The sequence below is a fragment of the Mandrillus leucophaeus genome, unplaced genomic scaffold (assembly GCF_000951045.1).
Source record: "Mandrillus leucophaeus isolate KB7577 unplaced genomic scaffold, Mleu.le_1.0 Scaffold496, whole genome shotgun sequence".
Lineage (NCBI taxonomy): Eukaryota > Metazoa > Chordata > Mammalia > Primates > Cercopithecidae > Mandrillus > Mandrillus leucophaeus.
This window is the reverse complement of record NW_012105320.1, coordinates 927557-939671: the sequence shown is the minus strand read 5'-3', so window position 1 is coordinate 939671 and position 12115 is coordinate 927557. Positions and strand designations below refer to the sequence as shown.

The window sequence follows — 12115 nt, the reverse complement described above, 5'->3', positions numbered from 1 at the left end:
TTCATAGTCTCCTGCCAACTTGTAGTGTAATTAGATTTAAAATTATTAGGTATCCCCTTCACTTTTGGAAATTATTTACTTTTTATTGCCCTTCTGCACCAGAAATTGTGTCAAAAAAGCTCATATGTTTTGTTCTTTGCATTTTCAGCACTTAGCAGAGTGAAGGTTAAAAAAGTTTGTTGAATGACTAAAGGCATCCTCTTAATCATCTTGTGCTTATTTAATCAGGAGCATCCTATTGTGTCTTTGATAGAAATGGCAGCTTGGGGTTTAGGGGTTATTCTGGCCGCTGTCCCTTTTGCTTTTGAATTGTGGAGATCCTCACAAAGAGACCCTCAGTGCTGTTCACTCTTCTGCTAAATTGTGGTCTGTAAGTCCTGATTGATAGTTTTGACAGGCTTTCTCTCCTTACCGTAGTGTCTTTAGATGGAGTGTGACGCTCTTGGAGTTCCTTTCTTTGAAGATACTTTGACTATACCGCCCAGGATTTCCAAATTGTAGCCTTTAGATGCCTGGAGCCCTGGCCCCACACAGCTGTTAGGCCCCTCTATTCTGGAGGCCCGACAACATTAAAAATACCAACTATTTATAGCATACTTTTCAGTGTCAGTAAATTATAGGATGCCCTTGCCAGTGGATGGGGTGAACACTCATCTGCCTGCCACTGTGTGATTGCCTAGAAGCGTTGGCCAGGTGGCAGGAGCTCAGCCCCACCTGAATGCTTCCAGGTCCTCACCTGGCACTCCCACAGGAAACTGAGGCCTGCCAGGATGTCTTAGGGTTTTAGTAGAGTCCATGTCCTTTGTGATGGAGTGGTTGAGGATTACAAACACAGACACACACACACACAAAAGACACCTAGGTATGTGGACTCTTGAGAGAAGCCCGTTCTGATCTAACTGCCAACTCCCCAGGTGGCTGTGTTATCAGCCATCTGTGCACAGAAGTTTGCTGCATCACTGGTGAGCTGGGGAGTGTCCTGTGCAATGTCCACTTTATCTTACTAGGAAGGATCCCCTCGTTTCAACAAGGTAACTGAAGAATGTGAATCTAAATTTGGGTAAGATATATTCTCTGTAGGGTGAAGAATTTGAAGAGTATATAAAAGCTCTTATAGCTGGGTGCCTATAGTCCCAGCTACTTGTAAGGTTGATGCGGGAGGATCCCTTGAGCCCCGGAGTTTGAATCCAGCCTGGGCAATAGTGAGACCCCCTCTCTTTAAAAAGAAAAAGAGGCTGGGCGCGGTGGCTCACGCTTGTAATCCCAGCACTTTGGGAGGCCGAGGCGGGCGGATCACGAGGTCAGGAGATTGAGACCATCCTGGCTAACACGGTGAAACCCCGTCTCTACTAAAAATGCAAAAAATTAGCCGGACAAGGTGGTGGGCGCCTGTAGTCCCAGCTACTCGGGAGGCTGAAGCAGGAGAATGGCGTGAACCCGGGAGGCGGAGCTTGCAGTGAGCCGAGATCTCGCCACTGCACTCCAGCCTAGGTGACTGAGCAAGACTCCATCTCAAAAAAAAAGAAAAAAAAGAAAAAAAAAAAGAAAAAGAGCTTTTAAGAAGGCCAAAAGGACCTAGGGTCTTTATCTTCCCTCAGCTGCCCCTTGGAAAGGATCTCCTGGCCTGCCATTCAGAGTACACGGTGAGGGGAGGCCCCCTCCACAGGGTACTATTTAGAACAGGCTCAGTCGTTAGAACACTGCTGAGGGCGTTGTGTCCCCTGGCCACCAAGCCAAGTTGGACTTTTGGGGACAGGTTTTGTGGTAGCTTTTGGATTCTTCACTTCTTTGCCTGGACTGAACAGTGAGCAGTGCTAAAGAGGCCTGTTCTGTTAGCTGGAGTTTCCATTGAAGTGCTAACTGCTGGATCCTTTGAACCTCTAGCCTGGGAGGGTATTTATAACTAGCTGTTTGCGTGCTTAGAGGAACTGAAGTCCTGCCTTTCTGTAGTGGTTTAAGAGCCGTGCCCTTGGTGTGGGCTGAAAGGGCAGGCCTGGCGAAGTGTGGGGACTCAAATGCCCAACTCCCCACGACCTTGTTTGCCTTCCCCTTGCCCTGCCAGCCCAGCGGACCTTTTAGGGTTAACTTCTCTGCTTTGGAAGCAGCTGGCCAGTTTACACTCCTCCCTGGGCTGTACAAAAATACTTCCTTTGAAGTGTTAGGAGAAGCGGTGAAGGGTAAAACCTGGTGAAGAATAAAACCTGGAGTGGGGCTTGAATGCACTTCTCTTCCAGGGAGTTTGCTGGGTGACTGAGCCCCATAGCCTTCCTCGTAACCTGTAGGGCTGAGTGGTTCTCCTCACATAGTTACAACTTGGAGCCTAGTTGCAGCTGGCGTGCGCGTGTGGGTGCATGTGTGCGTGTGCACACGTGTATGTATGTGTATCTGCATGTGTGCATGTGTGTGTGTGTGTTTGTGTGTTTGTGTGTTTGTGTGTTTGTGTAAAGTCTCCTCAAAAGGAGTATTTCTCTTGAGAGAGAGAATGCAGCCACCAAGCTTGCCTGGTAGCTGGAATCCCTTTGAAGGCACTTTTCCCTGGGGCAGAGTAGGGGTAATATCCTGGGGTATGTGTGAAGCTACAATGTTTCTACTTGGTCCTAAAGCAGCCAGCCCTGTTCTTGCTCCCTTCTGGGGTAGGAAAGATGCCACTGATCCCATCTCTGATTCAGGTCAAAGCACAGCAGCCTAAAAGAATGCTGGGCTTGAAGTCAGCGGTGCTGACTTCTCTTAACCTTGGGTTTCCCTTCAATAAAGTTGGGCTGGTGGAAATATCGGATTGGGGCACCTTGAGAAAGTGCAAGACACTTCTCTAATGTAAGGCCTGCAGTTGAGCAGAAATGGCATTTAGGATAAAGAGGCCAAAGAGAAGAATGCCAGAGCAGAAATGAGACGGAACAAAGCTTGAATGTCTTCTTAATCCTTGAGTATTTGCAGCCAAGGAAGGGTTGGGGCGAGATGGGAGGAGAGGCAGCTGTTATTTTCTAGAGAAGAATGCCAACCTGTTTCTCCCCACAGAGGGGGCCACACAAGTTCTTTCTGAACCGGAGTTTGTAGTCCCTTCCTTCCTGAAAAATGCCTTCATATGGATTTCTTATATCTTATTATACTACTTCCTATCTCCCTTAGACAAGGAGTGTCCCTTAGATAGATCTAAAATAATACCATAGAGCTAACATTTATTGTTGGCTTTTGCTAGGCATTGGGTTAAGCACCCAACATCAATGATCTCTTCTATTCCTCATAACAGCCCTATGCTGGTAGCTGCTCTTGTCCTCATTGAATAGATGAGGAAAGGGAGGCTGGAAAAAGTGAAACGACTTATCCAAGGTCCTCTTACCTACTGATACAGGTATGGAAATACAGACCTGGTTAGGCTTTTAGTCCCTTTACTTTTTTTTATTTTTGAGATGGAGTCTTGCTCTGTCACCCAGGTTGGAGTGCAGTGGTGCAATCTTGGCTCACTGCACGTCAGCCTTCCGAGTAGCTGGGATTACAGGTGCGTGCCACCATGCCCGGCTAATTTTTGTGTTTTTAGTAGAGGTGGGGTTTCACTGTGTTGGCCAAGCTGGTCTCGAACTCCTGGCCTCAGGTGATTCGCTCGCCTCAGCCTCCCAAAGTGTTGGGCTTACAGGCTTGAGCCACTGCACCTGGCCCCCTTTACTCTTAATAGGTATGTTACAATATGTGATGAGGGATGAAATTTAATTCTGTGCCCCAAACCTTATCAGAAGCTGTTTTTAAGGAAAGAGGTGAAACATTGAACTCTGTTCATTCTGGCTGTTTTGACCCATGTTATATTCATCAGTGGACTTTTATTTTTTGAGATGGAGTTTTTGCTTTTGTTGCCCAGGCTGGAGTGCAATGGTGCGATTTTGACTCACTGCAACCTCCACCCCCTACCCCGGATTCAAGTGATTCTCATACCTCAGCCTCCCAAGTAGCTGGGATTACAGGCACCCGCCACCATGCCCAGCTATTTTTTGGGTACAAACGGGGTTTCACCATGTTGGCCAGGCTGATCTCGAACTCCTGACCTCGGGGGATCCACCCACCTCTGCCTCCCAAAAGTGTTGGGATTACAGGTGTAAGCCACCGTGCCCGGCCTATTTTTTTTGTTTTTGTTTTGAGACAGAGTCTTACTCTGTTGCCTAGGCTGTAGTGCAGTGGCGCGATCTTGGCTCACTGCAACCTCTGCCTCCCGGGTTCAAATGATTCTCGTGCCTCAACCTCCTGAGTAGCTGGGATTGCAGGTGCCCACCACCACACCCAGCTAATTTTTGTATTTTTAGTAGAGACGGGGTATCACCATGTTGGCCAGGCTTGTCTCAAACTCCTGACCTCAAGTGATCCACCTGCCTCGGCCTCCCAAAGTACTGGGATTATAGGCATGAGCCACCGCGCCTGACCAGTGGACTCTTATTGATCAGTTATATTTCAGTACACATGAGTGTGTTTTGCCTTGTGGTTACTGAAAAGAAACTTTTCTTACTTCTCATTTTCTGTGTTGCCTTTACAACAGCTATGCTTTTTTCCCTCTGATTAGAAAGGATTGGGAAGATGGCTGCTCTGTAACTGCAGCTTTGTTACGGTTGAAGGTCTTGGTGTCGCGGATTGATGGGTAGCCTGAACCCCTTGGAATCCTTAGCTGTAGGCTTTGGTCTTTCCCCAGACTAGAACCAGACTTGGCACTTACTTCAAGGGGCTTGAGATCCTGTGCTTGACCCTCCTTAGCTCATGGGGGAAACCAAGGCCTGGGAAAGTTTGAGTTTGCCACCAGTCACACACGGGGCTAGACCTAGGGCCAGGCTGGCAAGTTCCCAGCCCACTGGCCACATGCTTCTCCTTTTCACCTGAATTTCAAACAGGAGGGAAGATGAAAGGAGTATAAATGACCAGTCAGAGGAGTAGGAGGGCTCTCATTTGCAAACAGTTTCTTTTGATCTTCACCCCATTGTTTAAAAAACCCCCACCAAACCACAACTGGTAGCATGAGCACATGCTTCCCTCTGGTTCATTGAGGGGCAGTGATTTCTCTTTTAAGTGGGAAGTCCCCCCCACCCCTAGTGGTCTGTTTCACTTAGGGCCCCACACCACCTCTCCCATTCTGCTACTCGGCTGCCAGATGCCGTGCTCCCCTTCACAAATCTTTCAGAGCTTTTTACAGCTTATAGGATGGAGTCTAACCCCGCCTTCCCCTAATATTCTAAAGCCTTTGACATTTTGTGCCCAGTCTGTCTTTACAGTTTGGCATCCAACCACAGAGCCTCTTGCCTCTAGTCAAAGGGCTCCTCCGAACGAGCTTTGGCCTTTATTTGCATCTTTGCCCACATACTGCCCATCTTTCAAGGCTACCGCCTCCAGGAAGCTCTGTTGGACTAATGCAGCAGCCAGTTGCCTCTGCTGCCTCTGAACCTGAAACAATCTGGTCTGGCAACTCATTTGACGCTTAATATTATTTTGTGTTGTTTAATTTGTAGATGTGTCTGTCTCCATAACTAGATTGTAAGCTCACTGAGGTCAACAGCATGCCTTCTGAACTGCTTTGTATTCCCCTCTGAACTGCTTCATATTCCCCCACAGCATTCCATAGGGCCTAGGTTGGATGCTGTGCAAAGTTCTGGGACTGAAATGCTGTCATCTTTCTAACTGTTAATAGGAATGGAAGAAATGAGTTTCCCCAAAAAGGAATAAAATGATTAACTAGAGAGATTTTTAATAGGATCTGTGCTATGTTAGGATTAATATATAGGTTGAGCATCCCTTATCCTAAATGCTCGGGACTAGAAGTGTTTCGGATTTTAGAATATTTGCATATACATAATGAGATGTCTTGGGTATGAGACCCAAGTCTAAACATGAAATTCATTTGTTTCATATACACCTTATTCACATAGCCTGAAGGTAATTTTATACAGTATTTTTAATAATTTTGTGCATGAAACAAAGTTCCTGTTAAGTACTTATGTGTGGAATTTCCACTTGTGGTGTCATGTTGGTGCTCAGAAAGCTTGAGATTTGGAAGCCTTTTGGATTTCGTGTTTTTCGGTTAAGGATGCTTAACCTGTACTTTAAATCGGGTTACTTGAATGAATCGGGAATTTTAGTTTGTTGTAATTTTTTTTTTATTCGTGTAATTTTGCTGGCAAACAGTCTATTGTGAAAATTTCGACCTAGACCCCTTCAAGATGAAAGTAAATACATGCATGTTATTTAAAATTTGCTGTTGTTGCTATTCAGCACCCTAGATGCCTGTTTACTTTTTTACTTTGTTGTTCTTACAACTTTTTCTCTTTCTTGGATCCCTATTCACACTGTTACAATTGTGTTCTTAAACATACTTCTAATCTTTTTTAGCTATTATGATAATATATTTTGTTTTCTTGACCCTTTCTGTAGTTTGTTAGGTTGATGGCCTCCACTGGAATTTTAGGTTTGACCTCCCAAAGGTGGATCCACCTGTATGGAAAAGATTTGTTTTCCCTCTCCATCCCCTCCCAGTCCCTTCCTCTGCGTTCTGGCCTTGGGTGTATGAAATCCTGGCCTTGAACACACCTAACAGTCCTGGCCATGTCCGTTTCCCAGTTAACTCTTTTGTGCCCGATCTACATGTGGCATGTTCTGCCACAACTGTGGGTGGAATCATGCTTGTGCCCCCATATACCCTTTTCTTTCTTAGTATTTTTTCTTTTCTTACTCCTGAGTTAAACATGTAGCAGAAGAGGTGTAAAGACCCAGGGCCAGCATGAATAGTGCTCCGTTTTTAAAATGTGGAAACCGGCTTGGAGAAGTTAGGTGACTTATCCAATGCCGTACATCCAGTAAGGAGAAAAACTGGCCTTGTGACATAGCCCAGGGATGTGCTGTGCCCCGTGATGGCTCCATATATTGGTATTGGGAGTTCAGTGGCTCATCAAGTGCCTGTAGCTCTTAAAGGAAAGGAGTTGATAAAATGAAGCAACCTGGGGTGCTTACTCTAGGGATCATTTCTAATCTGATTTCTGTTAGTGGATTTTTGAGAGTGGGTTATTGTATTTCCTCCTGGTCTGGTGTGTTCATGGGTATTTTTCTGGAGAGATGGACTCTACATCCCAAAACTGGTGAGGATTCCCTGATAGAGGTGCCGCTAATGCCCCTCCCCATGCAGGGTTTATACTGGAGAAGCTGTGTCTGTGGCCTGCACCCCTCTGGAAGCTCCAGTGAGTGTCCTGGGGATACATTAGGAAAGTCAGATGTGATCTACCCTCACACCCGCCAGTCTCAAATGGCTTTTTTTCCTTCGTAAAAGTCAGCGAGGAATAAACTAAAAATAGCAGAGGGTTAGAGATTCCTTTTTTTTTTTTCAAGCTCTTGTTGTAGGAAATGTTACATGTGCACTCTAATAGATAGAACGAACATGTTTTGTATACACCGTCCCTCCATATACTCACCATCACCCAGAATAGTTGTCAACGCCTGGCCCCGCTTGTTTCACTTACACCCCCATGCCACCCCCATGTTATTTTGAAGCAAAGCCAGCCATATCATTTCCCCCTCCCCGTAAATATTTCTAAAATAACTATAAAAGCTTCTTTTTAAAAAAACATGATCTCTAGGCTAATCCCACAAATGTTAAGCTAGTGATGTCCCCTTCCAAGGGGCAGCCCCGCACTCCCTAAGAGATGGTGTATGTGTTTGGCAGCTCATGCACTGGCAGCCAAGTCTGGAGGCTGGGTCTGGGGTGGAGCCCAAGTCGGGTGGGGGACCGAGCGGGCGAGGCCACGGCTCTGTGCTAGCCGGGCAATCATGATGATCTCGGATCCCGCGTGGGCGCTGTGATGGTATCGGCTTTGCCCCGGGCGGGAACCACAAGATCAAAGGCGCCGCACACCGGGGCGCTTCAAAGCCGGTGGAGCAGCCCGGATTGATGCCCAGAATGAGAGCTCTCTGCTGATGTAATCGTAGCCTGTGAGACAGGTTCTTTTTTTAATTTAAACAAAGACACCCCTTGTTTGTTTAGCGAGGTGAAGCATGTGTTGCAGAGGGCACGCAGCCTCTGTAGGGCTCCACTCTGGCCTGGTGGGTCCATGATAGGGCAGGAATGCTGCAAATGACTAGAATTTTCAGGTGGATTCGTAGATTTTCCATAAAAGACAACCTGCTTCTGTTAAGAGTAATTTTTTCTCCCTTTTTTAGTATAGTCAGGCTTGTTCTCAAGTGACTTTCCTGAAATACCGAAAGTGCTTTCCTCTGATGGGGTTGTCAGGCTTTGGAACACACCTGGTTAGCCAGCTAGAAATTCAGATCAAAAAGTAGGTAAGCAGCCAGGGCATGGTGGCTCACGCCTGTAATCTCAGTGCTTTGGGAGGCTGAGAGGATTGCTTGAGCTCAGGAGTTCAAACCAGCTGGGGCAACATAGTGAGACCCCATCTCTTAAAAAAATTTAGCTGGGTGTAGTGGTGTGTGCCTGTAGTCCTAGCTACTTGGGAGGCTGAGGTGGGAGGATTGCTTGAGCCTACAAGTTCGAGACTACAGTGAACTATGATTGCATCACTGTACTGCAGCCTGGGCAACAGAGCAAGACCTTGTCTCTAAAAAACATAGTAATAAATAATAATTTTTAAAAAGTAGGCAAGAGGGCTGCCTTTGGTCAGTCTTTCCTTGGGTCTAGAAAGGAAGCTCATCTGTCCCTTCCCTAGAGTATGTGAGAGGCTTGCCCAAGGCTGGTAGTCAGATCCTATCCTGTTGGAAGGAGACAGGGGTCTCCAAGAATATGGCTGAGTGCCAGGATCACCACCACCCCTAGCCTGAATATTCTCCCAGCCTCTGTAAAAATCATAGACATGTGGCTGATTTTTCTGGGTGTTCCCAGTTAAGGTGGTATCCCTGCCTTTAGTAGTTGATCAGTACACAAATCAGTAAAACCCTGTACCATACATACCTCCAAGAGTGAAATCGTGGTCATATTCTGTTCTTGCTTAGTAAATTCTTCTTGCTTAGTAAATCTTGCTGACAGATAGATGAAGAAGCCTGCCAAACTGAGTCAGCTTGTTGGATGCTGAGTTCCTTCCCAAGATGTTCCCTACATCAGAATTCAGGGTCAGTGGGGTCTGAGGCACTCTACTTAACTTAAGTCATAGTGACTAAAGTCCACTTCAGCATCTTACAGATGTCCCAACCAAACCCAGCATGTATAAAACCAGATTTCTCTTCTCTCTACAAACCTGTTTCTGTTGGGTTCTTTTGTTACGCCAGCTAAAAAGCTGGTGTCATTCTAAACTGTTTATCCTCGATGAGGCGTCCCCTTCTCTCGCCCCATTATGCCTCTACCCATGCACATTGAATTGTCTGTAAGCTACTGGAAGGTTTTTTTCTTCCCTTTTAAACTACAAACCAGGTTTCCCCCATCTTCTATAAAAGCAGCCCCCAATATTGTGAATTTGAAACATGCAGGAAAAGTGAGAGTTTTGCAGTCATCCCCCATATACCCACGATCTATATTCTACCGTTAACACTTCACTGTACTTGCCTTCTCACATTTTTATCTATCTGTGCATGTGATGGTTTTTTTGGGTTTTTTTGAGACAAGGTTTCACTGTGTTGCCCAGGCTGAAGTTCAGTGGAGCAATCATGAATCACTACAGCCTTAACTTCCTGAACTCAGGTGATTCTCCTACCTCGTGGTGGGTTTTTGATATTTGAAAACCAAGCACATGGGGGCTGAGATGTTTTAATGGATGTGACAGAGTATGTAAGATTCCCTTTTTAATTTGGTTTCTATCACTTTTAGATCCAGGTCTCCCCTTCTCTCCCTATCTACTGCCTCCCCACTCATCCCCACCCCATTCCCTGGCTGGGAATAGCCCTAGAGAACTGGTTTCTTTATTCAGATACTCAAGGGGGAACCCAGGAAGTTGCAGTGCCTGGAGGACCACCTGGTGCATGGAGTTTGCTGTGGAGACCCTGTTGTGTTTGAATGACTTGCCCTCTCACATTTCCTAAAGCCTACTGCCCCTCCTTCATCTTGTCCCTCTCTTTGCCTTCTAGTGGTATGGCCTTGTGGCTACAGTGAGCATGTGCACATTCTGTTCAGAGACTGTAGCTTTTTGTGCAGTGGAGTGGGGGTGCTACTGTAGAGCATGGAGCAAGCCAGCTGGATGGAACTCCTGGTGGGTTTTAAACAAATTGGTTTGAAAAAAAAAACTCTAAACAGTATTTTGTTTTTTTGATTGATTGATTTTTTTTTTTAAGAGATGGGGGGGGGGTCTCTCTGTGTTACCTAGGCAGACCTTGAACTCCTGGGGTCAAGTGATTCTGCCATCCTCAGTCTCCCCAGTAGCTGGGATTATAGGCACGCCACTGTGGCTGGCTTTTTAATTTAAAAATTTTTTTTTATTTTTTAAAGTCAATAAAATGGGCCAGGCATGGTGGCTCACACCTGTAATCCTTGCACTTTTGGAGGCCGAGGTGGGCAGATCACCTGAGGTCAGGAGTTGGAGACCAGCCTGGCTGGTGAAACCCCGTCTCTACTAAAAATACAAAAATTAGCCGGGCATGGTGGTGCATGCCTGTAGTCCCAGCTACTCAGGAGGCTGAGGTGCTGTCTCTTATACACATCTAGATGTGTATAAGAGACAGGGTGAAACCCAGTCTCTACCAAAAAAAAAATAATAATAACGAAAATTAGCTGGGTGTGGTGGCATATGCCTGTAGTCCCAGCTACTCGGGAGGCTGATGTGGGAGAATCACTTGAACCTGGGAAGCAGAGGTTGCAGTGAGCTGAGATCATTTCACTGCAACAGGGTGAGACTTCGTCTCAACAACAACAACAAAAAAGTGAATAAAACAAGTTCCTTTTCTTGAGATTATCAGTGTAAACTTGAGTTTTGGCTGAGTGGGGGCATTCCATCGGACTTGGCAAAGTCAGCTTATCTGAAATGTTAACCCTTTCATAGAAAGGCTTTAGCTCTCACTTGTAAACCTGCTCAAAGTGCGGGGCATGGTGGCTCACACCTGTAATCCCAGCACTTTGGGAGGCCGAGGCGGGCGAATCACGAGGTCAGGAGATTGAGACCATCCTGGCTAACATGGTGAGACCCCGTCTCTACCAAAAAAAAAATAATAATAAAACAAAACAAAACAAAAAAAACCCGCTCAAAGGGTTCGGGAAGCCCAGAAAATTTTGACTTATATATTAAATGAGTATTTTGCAAAGTTAAGATGAGCTACAACTTGTTGCACTTAGACTAGCTTTCTATGAACTGTTTTCTTTTGCTTTGCTTTGCTTTGTATCCCCTCCAAAACAAATTAATATGTGATTGTGTGTGTGTTTGTATGTGTGTCTACGTATGTGTGTGTAAAGTCTTTTAGAGTAGAAGCAGCATTCATCATCTTTACTGTTGTAGACCTGTCCAGCTCCTGTTCACAAAGTAACCTGATTCTTAGAACAGACTAGATTCACAGAATAGATAAGCTCTTTCTCACATGGCAGCGAATTTTAATTCCAGTTGGTGGCTTCCCTGCTTACAGGAGCTCAGATAGATTTCTCTTTTACTGTGCGTGTATGTGTGTCAATATGTGTGCATGCATGAGCGTGCATCTTTAGGAGCATGATCTGACTTTGCATTGGGCTCCTGTGGCTTCCAGGATGCCAAGAGCTCTGTGACTTGAGCTACCTGAGTAGTGAATCTGCTGACTGTGCCTTTTGTGCCGGTATTGTGCCTATTGTATTTTGCTGTAGCTATAGAAGGCAGCTGCATAGGCTTTAAATAATGAAGCCAAGACCACTGTCTCCAATTTGATTCTGTTTAGAGACCATTTTTTGTACAGTCTAGAGCCAGTGATAATTGCAAGTTGATCTCCCAACCTTCTCTTTTGGTCTGTATTTAATTTTTGCCCAATCTTTTTTAAATTTTATTTTTTAAGTGTTTAAACCCATAGAAAAGTTGAATGAATAGTTAGTGTGTGTGGCAAAATGTTAACAGTTGCTTGATTTGTGTTCTCTGTTACATACACTTAGTTTTGATTTTTTTACCCACTTTTTTACTCACTTTTTTTTTTTTTTTTTTTTTTGAGATGGAGTCCCACTCTGTCACCCAGTCTGGATTGCATGTAGGCTGCCTGACTCTAGGAACCACAT

At 45.5% G+C, this 12115-nt stretch overlaps 1 protein-coding gene across 1 annotated transcript in view; it reads left to right on the top strand.

The window, feature by feature from the left end:
- The first annotated feature begins 938 nt into the window (after positions 1-938).
- ZNRF3 (zinc and ring finger 3) overlaps positions 939-12115 on the top strand; it is a 157071-nt gene continuing 145894 nt past the window's right edge. Inside the window, exon 1 of the mRNA XM_011995731.1 lies at positions 939-1031. The gene's annotated coding sequence lies outside the window, so the exon portion shown is untranslated. The remainder of the gene's footprint in view (positions 1032-12115) is intronic.